Raw genomic sequence first — 12203 nt, 5'->3', positions numbered from 1 at the left:
CACGGGAGAGAATCCTGCGCGAGGCACCGCCCCCTGCTAGCCAAGGCGCAGAACCATATGACGTCACAATAGTTATAGTGTTAATTATTATTGTTGCTGAGCAGAGGTACATTGTTCGTATCCAGACCGGAACCTTCTGACAAGATGTTAGTAGTACTCGTTACTAAAGTTTTGCTTGCTTCCAAAGTGGTCGTGGTGAATATGAAGGTGGTACCATTCGGTCACCTGCAAAGAACAGTAAACTTTAAAATAACTTTTTCGTAATGATCTTTTAAAATAGCCTTTTTAGAGGATCGCGTTATATTTTGTCACATTTCTAGATTTCGAATCGAGCGCGTTAACACTGAATTAGTTCGATCAACTCCGGGACAGTTAAGTTGCGACTTGGAAAGGTTAGAAAGAAAGGTTTCGCGGCATATTTTAAGAAACTATCCCGCTTTTAGCCTGGAATTACTTAGGAAGTCCGCTTATATACTCAGTCAAGATGCCAGCTATATTTTAAAGTATTTTCGAACCCATTACAACTGACAGTACGTTGTACGCTGTTAAGAAATTAGCTGATTAGAAGCGTTAGGATTCAGTAGAAACTTATCAGGAGTTAATTTTCTGTTAAATATTACTAGCGGTTAGAACGCTGGCCTTGTAATCCTGGGGTCCCGGGTTCGATTCCCGGCGGTGTCCGAATTTATAACTTGTGTTGGGCAAGGCCGTGGTCTAGGCAACACGGAGTTTTCCTCCGGGGGCTTCCCCGGTTTCTCCGTGGCATCCCAACACACACAGAAGAAGGCAATGGCAAACCACTTCTGGATCATCTGCCAAGAACGTATATGAACAGGTCCCAGTCCGAGAAAAGGATGGAAGGATCCTGTTCATATGGACCTGTCGTCAGACAGAACACTAAATAATAATAATAATCGTCTTCACATTGTAGTTCTTATAATTTCTTGGAAATGAACGTCTCTCTGCCACTGTGTTGGTCACTACACATTTCACTGACAAAGGGAAGTGTTTGGCGTTACATTCCCAATTCTGTTTAGGTCACTGACATTCTAAATTCAGTCCATACGGGCAGTGTAATTCTCTAGAATAGGGATAAGATCACTGTAAGTTTTCTGATATTATGAGATATGCAGAGAAGCTAAGATCACCACCCATGCAGATATAGCATTCGAAGGCTACCTTACAACCACTGGAATTGGTTAGCTTGTGGTATTAGTCACAACACAACAAATAACCTTTAAGAGCTTGCGGCTGAGTCCTTGAGACTCATTGCCCTGTTCTCAGGAACCCGTCACATAAATACTCTCCAAAGTCAGATAAATCTAGTCAATGCCCAAAATTTTGTTCAGTGCCTATTGTAATATTTCACTCACATTTATATCCGTATGTTCTAAGTGGTATCATTAATTTTGGTTTTCCGATCAAAATTGTGTATTCATTTCTCACTTCTCCGTTTTGTGTCCATTACATCCTTTTTAATTTGATCGATACAGTAATTTTACTTCTGTAGCCTAAAAACGTAAACAAATGCATACGCATATCACAGCATCTAATCTTAGTTCAAGGAAGAGTCAATCAGTTTAGATCGGCTCAAAGAAATCGCATCACGTGACAGTCAACACAACCAGTTTTTTATCTCAAAATGGCTAACACTGTGGTTATCATATTTCAGTCACTCATACGGAGCATTATACCAATTCAGAATGCCATTCATAGTTGACATTCACTGGGGAATAATTAAAATAATTCGGGACTTTATATTTTGCCTTAATTCTTACAACTGATATGAGGGAACTGATTCGTTGTGCATTTTGTATAGCTTCATATGTATCACTAGCTATTTTGTGGAAAGGCCAAGATTAATGGTTACGTCTATGCAGGTTAATTACATGTACAAAGGGACTTATTTTACCACTTTCCAATTTACATACGAGCTCCATGTTTAACGTTGTAGTAACATTGGCTGTGCACTCGGTATAAAGAGAAATGCAGTAATCGCGATATTGCGTGCCCCTTGGCCAAGGAAATTAACATTTTAAATTTCACAGTGCTCTCTGGCGGCGACAACACACTCTGTGTGAAATGGGCAGCTCAGCTGACAAAGCCCAAAACATGTAACTAACTAACTAGGCCCATTTAATAATCAAATTGCTTTGATAAAGACTATCTACCTTAGCGACCAACCAACTAATCATTCACGTTAACTAATCACCCTACTACTTATCTACGTAAGAAATAAATGAATATGTAAGTACACAGGAAACTATTAACCAAATTTAATATGCAATTAATTATATGCTCAAATAATTTACCCGACTAACTAACTACCAATCTGAAGAGGATTGGAAAGTTTTACTTAGTACAGACATGCAGCTTTGCAAATTTTGAATCGCTATTAACGTTTACGTCAGTTATCGTACATAATATAAATAATATAAATCTAAGTGAGATTTGGAGTTCCAATGGCGCCGAGTCTGAAGATGGCTGTCTTCTGGGTTGTAGGGTTGTGTGGCCTGATAGACGTTGCTAGCGTTTCGGAGGTACTTACTGCCTCCATCACCAGGGCGACCATCTCCCTGATGATGGAGGCAGCAAGTACCTATGAAAAGTCGGTAAATTTCTACCAGACTGTACGGTGCTGCAGCCCAGAGAGAAACGAAATTCTTGGAACAGTTAAAATGGCTTCCGGGAAATTTGTGTTAATCGTTTCAATATCTAGCCGAAGAACTGGTCAGACACTGCAGTTCTGCTGAAGCCCTTCATGTATGTACTTATGATAATTTAGTTTGTGAGAATGTCAGCTAGACTAGTAAGAAGCAAGAGACGTATGAAATGATTCGCTCAACCGTGACATAGAACACCGTGTGTAGCAGCAAAGCTTGGTCCTTTGAGCATCGAAACTTCTATTGAAATTCGAGTTTCCCGGAAATTTCAAGCAGAATAAGGATCCATCTCTCCTCTGGCTGGCAACAGCTCTCCTTAGTCTAACTAAAACTAACATCGGAAGATACACTGCAAATAGACCACTACTTTATCTAATATTCTTAGCATATAAGTAACCCTGGCTGGAGTCCCGGGTTCAAAAACAGAGTGATATCGGTTGAGGTAGGTTTTATCCCACTATTTCGGTTTTCCTCTGACAAGTACCACGCCGCCAATACCCCGATCTGTGTGCGACAAGTCAGACGAGCCAGCAACATATCAAAATTTCTGTCAACATTTGAGGTTTCGTCTCTGAAGTTGCACTTCATTTTGTCACTCGAACTAGACAAAATAAACTACAACATTTTAAAGAGGACCAATTACATTTTTTTACATTAGTTAAATGTGGAGGACAAATAGTATCTATATGACTGTGAAACGCAGGAGATCACGACGATGGACTGGACATATAACACGGATGTGACGGAAAAAGACAAATCTAAATTTGATAATTAGTTGTCTTGGAAAGCGGCCACCTGTTTGACCAAGAAGGAAACGGGTATACAACGTTGATATCAATGTTACGGAAACGGACACTGAGAATTTGTAAATGAAATAAATTGGTTGAGGTCCTTAGTGTTAGTGGAGCGTAAACTTTGGCTTCCATTAACAGAGATTTAATACTGAGTGGATTGTATTTGAAACGCTATTATCATTAAACGCTGAACTGGGCAAGTAGAAACTTTCTGAGACGAATTGCGAAATTCCCTGTCCAGAGATTAAATGAGCTCGGTACTGTACTTCAGAAATGAATTGGTCGCACGCGAGTAAAGCATGATACATAATCCTAATTGAAAAATGATTTACACTTTTCAATATTTTTGTTAGTATTTTAAGTTACGCGCCCATAGGAAGACGTAACACATATTTCGGTAGAGAAAAAACCTAATCCTTAACTCTCATAAAACTTTTACACATTGCTCTTCGTCTTGATATTTGAGTCTTGCGTGTAAGATCAATTAGCTCTGACGCTGCATGAACAAGACTTACAGCAAAACTAATTCTCATTCTGGTTCGTGCCAGCTTCAAAAGATTCTGCCCAGCAACTGTTCAAAGCAAATGAGTGATCTGCATTCTGTCTAGCAGATCCACTAATTGACTACATAACTGGCTGTTTCACGGACACAGTATGTATGTACCGCTTACATAATACATTAGTGATATTGAACCAAAAGTGTCATCATCGTCACCACAAAACCCACACGCTTATCCGGCACTGATACTGATTCATATTATATATACACATGTACAAATATATATATATATATATATATATATATATATATATATATATTTGCCTACATGAAAGCCGAAATAAGTTATCATTTCCGAAATCTCCCGTTCTCTTGAATAATTCTCATATTTTAATTCAATATAAAATTACAACCATTCAATCCCGCAGGACTTTAAGTAATGCCGGTACGAAAGACATTCCCAAAATTAACGTAACGTTTGAAAAACCTCCTTAAGCCGTCCCTTAAAAAACACCCCTCGAGTGATTTACTTCAGAGAAAACAATCAACTTCACGTAAAGTCTTCAACCATAGTCATAAAAGATAAGGACGCTGAGTCGACAGGAAATAATTTATATGACAAATCTATTGAAAACTGTGCCTATGTCATAGGGTGTTCTAATGCACGTATGTATTTAATCAGTGGGTTGTAATAATTCGAAGCTACAAAAACTTTGCAAAATATTAACAATACTTTATACTATAGCTTTCGATAGATGCAGGCACGTATTAGACAGAGGCTGCTTAATGGCTTAGTTACAGCAGAAACAAGTGTTATTAAGAAAAATAAAAACACGCGAGAATAGGGTGTTGCAGCCAGAATTGTAAAACCTGCTTTTCTGTTACATTTGCTTACAATCATACAAATCTTAGTCGTTAGTGTTATTTTTAGCTAATGTTGCGTTTATAATCCAACAATAAAATACGTTGTAGCTCACGGATTAGCGTGCTAGCTCATGCGTAGGTCTGTCAGGAGATAAAACCTTTGTATGCTGAGAAACTGTTATTGCTTGCCATTGTAAATATGTTTTTTGTGTAGTTATTATTATGTTCGGTGATAGTGTAAAAGCCCAGGTACTTTATTTTAGAAACATTTATTGCTGAAGTTGTAATGAGTAATGGATATAGTGGTAATTGATTCAATTAAATCAATTGAATTTAGTAAAGATATACTCGATTCCCGGTGGCGCCCGAATTCATAACTTGTGTTGGGCAAGGCCGTGGTCTAGGCAACACGGAGTTTTCCTCCGTGGCATCCCAACAATTACTCTATTCACACACAGAAGAAGGCAATGGCAAACCACTTCTGGATCATCTGCCAAGAACGTATATGAACAGGTCCCAGTCCGAGAAAAGGATGGAAGGATTCTGTTCATATGAACCTGTCGTCAGACAGAACACTAAATAATAATAATAATACTCTACTATTGCTAATTCAATTTATTTATTTAAGTGCTTGACAAATAATAATAATAATATACGGAAAGAGGTTTCGTGTATTATTATGCCTAATGTGACGTAGGGAAGGGGTAGTTTATTTTAGCCTTGTGATCTTCATATTCTCGTTAGCATCCTATAGCACGGAGCCCGCATGAAGTTCCTCAGGGAAACTGTAAACTTCGCAATTCTGATAAGCTTTGCGGTTCTTAATATTTAAAGGTTTGGATGAAGAACCCTGGTTGCTTCTGCTCTACTAATGAACAATTTACGTGCAATCCATTTAGCACATCACTGGTCTGAAGCTTAATTTTCCACGCGATTGACAGATCATGTCCCTGGCTTCGTTATTAGATGTTTGTATCCTGGCAAACGCCATATCTCCCAATTTTCACAGGCAGTTTCTTTCGTTTGATGTTGTTAAAATCTGGAAGAAATAACATCTCAAGAATCTTAACAGTTTTTACAACTGACCAAGTATTTGGAGGCCTATTGAAATAAAAATAAAATTAATAATTTAAAAGTACATTAACGGGTCATGTATCACATGTGAGAGAACTCAGAAATGCATACAAATATTTAATGATTTATGTAATAACACTCACAGTAGCTCAGATTGTGGCCTGTTTTAAGGTACTGGCCCAAATTTGCCTGGTTGTTTCAAGGAAAAAAAGTAAATATACGTGAGAATAGCCTAGATTTGAACCGGGGACCTCCTAAATAAGAAACAGAACTGCCAGCCACTCGCTTGCGATGTTCAGTGACGATATTAAGAATTCCTACATGTACGTGCTATAAATGAAAAAGAATGTGCAGATATAAGATGGTATGAAAGAACCAGATAAAATGGTAGAAGAGAATCTGTCAAAGAAGGAGTTCCATTTGCCTCATTTGGGATGACGGGAGTCTTATCGTCTGCTGGTAGATCCTCAAAACTTCGGGCTGAAACCAAACAGGCTTATATTGTTTACTTGAAAGACTGACAGAGAACAACAGACAGAAGAATCCACTTAATTCTATTATTTTTTAAATAAGGAAATATTAGCTGTTGGTTTTCAAATATTGCTTCATGTTTTTTAGCAACGCACAAATTAGCTCAGGACTTGTGGACTTCACTTCCATTGGTGCGGTTAGCACTTCGTTAATCGCTTATTCTAAGCATATACTTTTAAGTACTGTCTGTTATTGTGTTTCCAAAAGAATAATTTAATGTATCAACTATAAAGTGTAATATTTTATAAATATACGGTTTCTCTACTTATGGCCATCACAAGAAAATCCCCACATTAGGCCGAAACATATGGGGAAAAATGTGAAATAATGTTGTATTTGAAGATTTCTGTCTTCTGGGTTGTTGCGCTGTGTAGTCTGGTCGATGTTTACTAAAGTTTCAGAGGTCATACTGCCTCCATCATCAGGGCGATTCTTAGTATGAAGATTTCTGTCTTCTGGGTTGTTGCGCTGTGTAGTCTGGTCGATGTTTACCAACGTTTCAGAGGACATACTGCCTCCATCATCAGAGTATGAAGATTTCTGTCTTCTGGGTTGTTGCGTTGTGTAGTCTGGTCGATGTTAACCAACGTGTCAGAGGTCATACTGCCTCCATCATCAGGGCGATGAGTATGAAGATTTCTGTCTTCTGGGTTGTTGTGTTGTGTAATCTGGTCGATGTTAACCAACATTTCAGAGGTCATACTGCCTCCGTCATCAGGGCAATTCAGTATGACCTCTGAAACGTTGGTAAACATCTACCAGACTACACAGCGCAACAACCCAGAAGACAGAAATCTTCATACTCACCGCTGTGAAAACCTCAAATCTTACATAGAATATTGTATTTGACGATATTAATATTTTAAATTATTTCTAGTACAGTAAATATGCTAAAGAAACTTCCTTCCGATCACCTCATGTTCGGTGTGCAGTGGTCTCTGAAACGGAGCTAAATGGTGTTAGTAGAAACAGGTTAAGGCCTACCGTGACGTAACCGAACTGTGTACTTCATCAAGGTGACAGCTACCGGACGACGAGGTCGCTTTCTTACTATGTTATCTCCGCTTAATGGATCTTCTGCGTGTAACAAAGGAGCCATAATTTCGTTTTGTGGACCAGGATCCGTTTGTATTTGATTCTATCCGTCTTTGTCTCCCATTATGTACACTTTACCCAGTGAAGTGATAATACAACAAAACACCTTATGTTAAGTACACTCAGCCGATAATGGGTACTTCGTGTTGTGACGTCATTACAAGGCGCCCGCTCGGGTGACGTTGAAAATGGACATACAAGGTTCCTGTTGGAAACGAAGTGAGGGGTTGACCTTCCTCCTAATGCACAAAACACTTTATGACCCAGCTCTGTGCAGAAATTCCCTTGTGTAGATTTGCTACGTGGTAGTTGATTGTCGGTGATCAAAGAACTGAAATTCGAGGTTCAGTTTCTGGTAGGGTAATCTAGTCAGCCTGATGTCGCGTTTAGCCGTAGTAAATTTTGGCCTACCTGAAAGGTTTCTATAGAAGAATGCTAGGTCACCAGCTCAAATCAGCATAATACCAGAAGCAAAACGACGAAGGAGAAAAACCCGGAACATTAGTTTTCTTACCCGGTTTTCCCAAGTAACTTCACGCGAATTCTGGAATGGAAAATTTGAAAGACAAGACAACTTCTACGTGACTCTAGATCAGGGGTGGCCAACCCAAATGATCTTTCGGGCCACTTTGGAAATGCATCATAACTCCGCGGGCCACATATAAAATTATATATCCCCATATTAGATTTAGATACACTATAGACATTTTTTTGGAGTGAAAAATTGAAACATAATTAGTTATTATTATTATTATGTTTACTATTATTCTTACATGTAAACATAGATAATATAATAATAATGATACTAAGCGTACATTGTAAAGAAATATATAGCACTAAAAATTAAATGTAAATATATTTTGTAAAAGTGTGATGAATCTCGCGGGCCGGAAAAATGTTCAAGGCGGGCCACATGCGGCCCGCGGGTTGGTCACCCCTGCTCTAGATAAACAATAGTTGATGTAGCGCTTTTAAACAACGCATTAATTACCATTAAGTAAAATATTTTAATAGGAATAAAACAACTTCATTTCCAGCTGCACGTTGCGCATTTGGAAGGTTCGTGTTCAATCGAACAGCAGAAGTTTTTTTTTTTCCAAAAGGCACTGCAAAACGATGCTGCTCGAACCATCAATAGACTCTTCACTGTGATTCCAGAACTTCTTCTCGCCTTCGAAGAGTCAGAAACTGAATTCGTACAAATTGGTTCCCTCAAGATATTGGGTCCAAATTCGATTCGTGTTAACGCAAAGTGCCCCCTCTAATTACCTTTCACTAACTAACTAACTCGTTCTCCACCACCTTCCTCGGGTGTAATTCCAGAAACACTTGACACACCTACTTCAGCTCTTCGAAGGAGACTGTTCTCACAGCGATGTTCGATTTAATCCCTCTTGAGGAAAACGTGAAGCAAATTTCGAACTCGGTAAGAATTTAGGGTTTCACGGCGTTAAGTCCTAAGAAGACTGTCTTCTGGTAAAAATTTACCAACGTTTCAGAGGTTCGTGCTGCCTCCATCATCATGGCTCATCAACTCAAGAACGTATGAAACGTTGGTTTTGAATGCCAGAAAGATTTTTAAAATAATGCCTTTTCTTATGATAACTTCTTGATCGTTGGCTAATGATCTCTAAACACGTGGTGATATTTGAGTCTGACTGGCAGATCTAAGTGGGCCTACCCTACCCTACGAAGAGCTGCCCTGATAATAACATTTTATTTGCAGAAACTTATCTCTGGCACTTCCTGTTTTAAATCTGTAATCACATTAGGAATACGTTTCATATAGATCGAGACTTATGATTCGAAACAAACTACACCCAGTTCATCATGTGGCCCTGACTTCAGCACTGTGCTTGTAGAAACGCAGTTCAGGTGTAATTATAAGGAGTAATCTACTAAGAAAATAATATTTATTTATTAGACATTTTGTTATATTGAGAATGCAAAAGCAATGTTTTGGCAAACGTCTTTATGCGAGAACTAGGCGTATAAATCTATTATCAATTTAATTATTTTAATACGAATCTATTTTCAGTCGATAGCGTAGGCTCGTATGGTGCCCGCTATAAATTACAACCTAAAAGCTTCCCCTGAATGTCCGATACCCAACCCTGAAAGTTTGGCGTCATCTTATTCAGAGATATGCAGCCTGTGTTTTTGAAGTGACCGCTTTATTATACACGAACACCAGTCCGGGACATCCTCATTTAACGCGGTGCAATATTTTAAAGACTATCAATTAATATTACATCACGAAGTTAGTTACGTCATTCGTTATGAAACAACTCTGTATCAAATGAATGTGTTATGTAGCATAAAATAAAAGAGAAAGATGAATGTTAATGCTGAAGATCGTTGTCTGTATGAGAGATACTGCACGCAAATTGAGAATAGCTTATAACTCTGTCAGATTGAAATTAGGTGCCCCCACAATACAAGTGTGGATTGTTAATCTTCTCAGTAACCTCGGTCTAGACGTCAGTTTGTGTGGAAATGTTATTAAATTTCCCAACAATCAGACCACAGCAACAACAATAATAAAACGCCGCTGTTGTGTTTTGTACTAAACCGTTAGGATTTTCATATTCCGATAATTTTAGGTGGTTTGGAGGAGTGCTACTAACAAGACTGGACCATTTGCCACTGTCAAGATGGTTCCGACGAGCTTTTCTTATCTGTAAGCTCTTAAGTATGTAGATTCCGTACTTCAGAGCGCGACTCTCTGATCGTCTACGTTTACAGCATTCGGCGTGGAAGATAAGTACGTTGTTCACATAAGCCTCAAGACGATAAGTTCGCCAAGGGACGAAAGGCTGATGTAAAGAAGTAACACAGTTTCCCTCAGTAATTCCCGAAAAATGCTGGTCATGACGTGTCCTTTACACATATTTTGCAACTGATAATTTACAATAATCATACAGGATTATTCAAAAGTCCTTGTGCATCAGAAGAACAAGTATTGAAAGCGTCCCGTGTGCCATCTGTAGAGCTTTTGTGCACAGAATTTTTTAATCACTTATCATTTCCAAACTGTTTTCTTCTTCTGATTTACAAGAACTTCTGAATCATCCTGTACCATTCCGTTGTCGAATACGAACTGCATTAGACAAAATGTCAACTTCCCGAGGCGAAATATACGTCACGAAGCAGTGGCCTCCATTCCTGCTTCGTACTCTCGAGGTACCAGGTTAAATTTAAGCCTGTAGATAGGATGTTTTGATAAGTTTTTCTTCATTGATGCTACTTTATGTATTCCCTCTCGTTGAAAAACGTCCTGTCAAATAACCTGGAGGTGAAATTATTAGTGATTTTTATCTAACCTTCCACAAATATTTTCCCAATAAGACTAAATTTCGTACTTAACCAACTGACGAGGATGATGGAACAATTGAATAAAAGTTTTCTTGGATATTATCCATCGTCTAGTAAATATAAAACGTAAAACGTATCTCCGGAGATGGGACTCTATCTCCGTCTTCAGGTTCCTACACAGTTGGGCCCACTAGATAGAGCTAATCCCTATCTCCGGACAAAGTAAAAAAGTGAAAGTCCCGGAATAAAAAGACATCACCATACCATCCATCCGTGGGACATAAAAGAATATTCCGGGACTTTCACTTTTTTACTTTGTCCGGAAATAGGGATTAGCTCTATCTAGTGGGCCAAACTGTGTAGGAACCTGAAGATGGAGATAGAGTCTCATTTCCGAAACGTCGTTTTACGTTTTATATTTACTAGACGATGGATAATATCCAAGAAATTTTTTATTCAATTGACTCTTCACCATCGTCAAGAAGTTTTAGATTTGATATGATGGAACAATTTGAAATTTTCCATATGAAATGCTATATAGCTTACTACCGGTTTCTAGGAACACATTCTCCAAAGGGATCTAAAGAACCAAAATAGCAATAATCAGTTACTCTCTTTTAATTACGCGCAGATCTAAATATAATTTCGGACACTTATCTTTATCGACCGCATGTGAGGAGAATAAACAGATTACAGACAGCTGAATAAATACTCTCTCTGCTTTATCTTTTGAGACATACCATTAGAAAATATTTAATAGACTGTATAAAAACGAGACCTTTTTTAAGTGGTAAGGGTGGTCACGTTACAAAAGGTTTTTTTTAACTACTCCAAAGGCTACTGTTTCCTCGTAACAAAACTTTCCTGCAATGTATTATCTTCTTTTTAATATCATATTGTCGCACTGGCTTATCCAGTATGAAAGTTTCGTACTTTTTAAACCGTGTACTCGGAGGAGTATAGACTCTTTGTAATGTACCGTTTCATCTCACGACAATATAGGCCCCAGCTTCTAGTTTGTAGATTTTCTATCCGACAGGTGGAAATGTATTCAGTAAGTCCTTAGCTACAACAAGGTTAAGCCTTTTGGTTTTATCGGGTTATGCAAATTCTTGTATTTTATGACATCATGCAACTTGTAGTCTTCACAGTTGGGCAGACAAACAGTCGAAATATAACCTATCTATAAAGCTGAGTGTAGACACACTGCATGCATATCTGCACAAACGATATGAGTTTACACCTCGTTTCTTTCCTTTCGAACCTTTGATGCGCGAAACTCATCTAAAAAACATTTAAAAATTCAGTACCTTCACAAAGAAAACAAAAAGTGTTTCCGTTACAAAAATAAAATTGAAACGCAGTTTA

The sequence above is a fragment of the Zootermopsis nevadensis genome, unplaced genomic scaffold, assembly GCF_977971745.1.
Source record: "Zootermopsis nevadensis isolate Lab colony 2312 unplaced genomic scaffold, Znev_1.0 Znev_ptg000006l, whole genome shotgun sequence".
NCBI lineage: Eukaryota > Metazoa > Arthropoda > Insecta > Blattodea > Termopsidae > Zootermopsis > Zootermopsis nevadensis.
The sequence above is the reverse complement of the archived record's forward strand: the minus strand, read 5'-3'. Positions refer to the sequence as shown.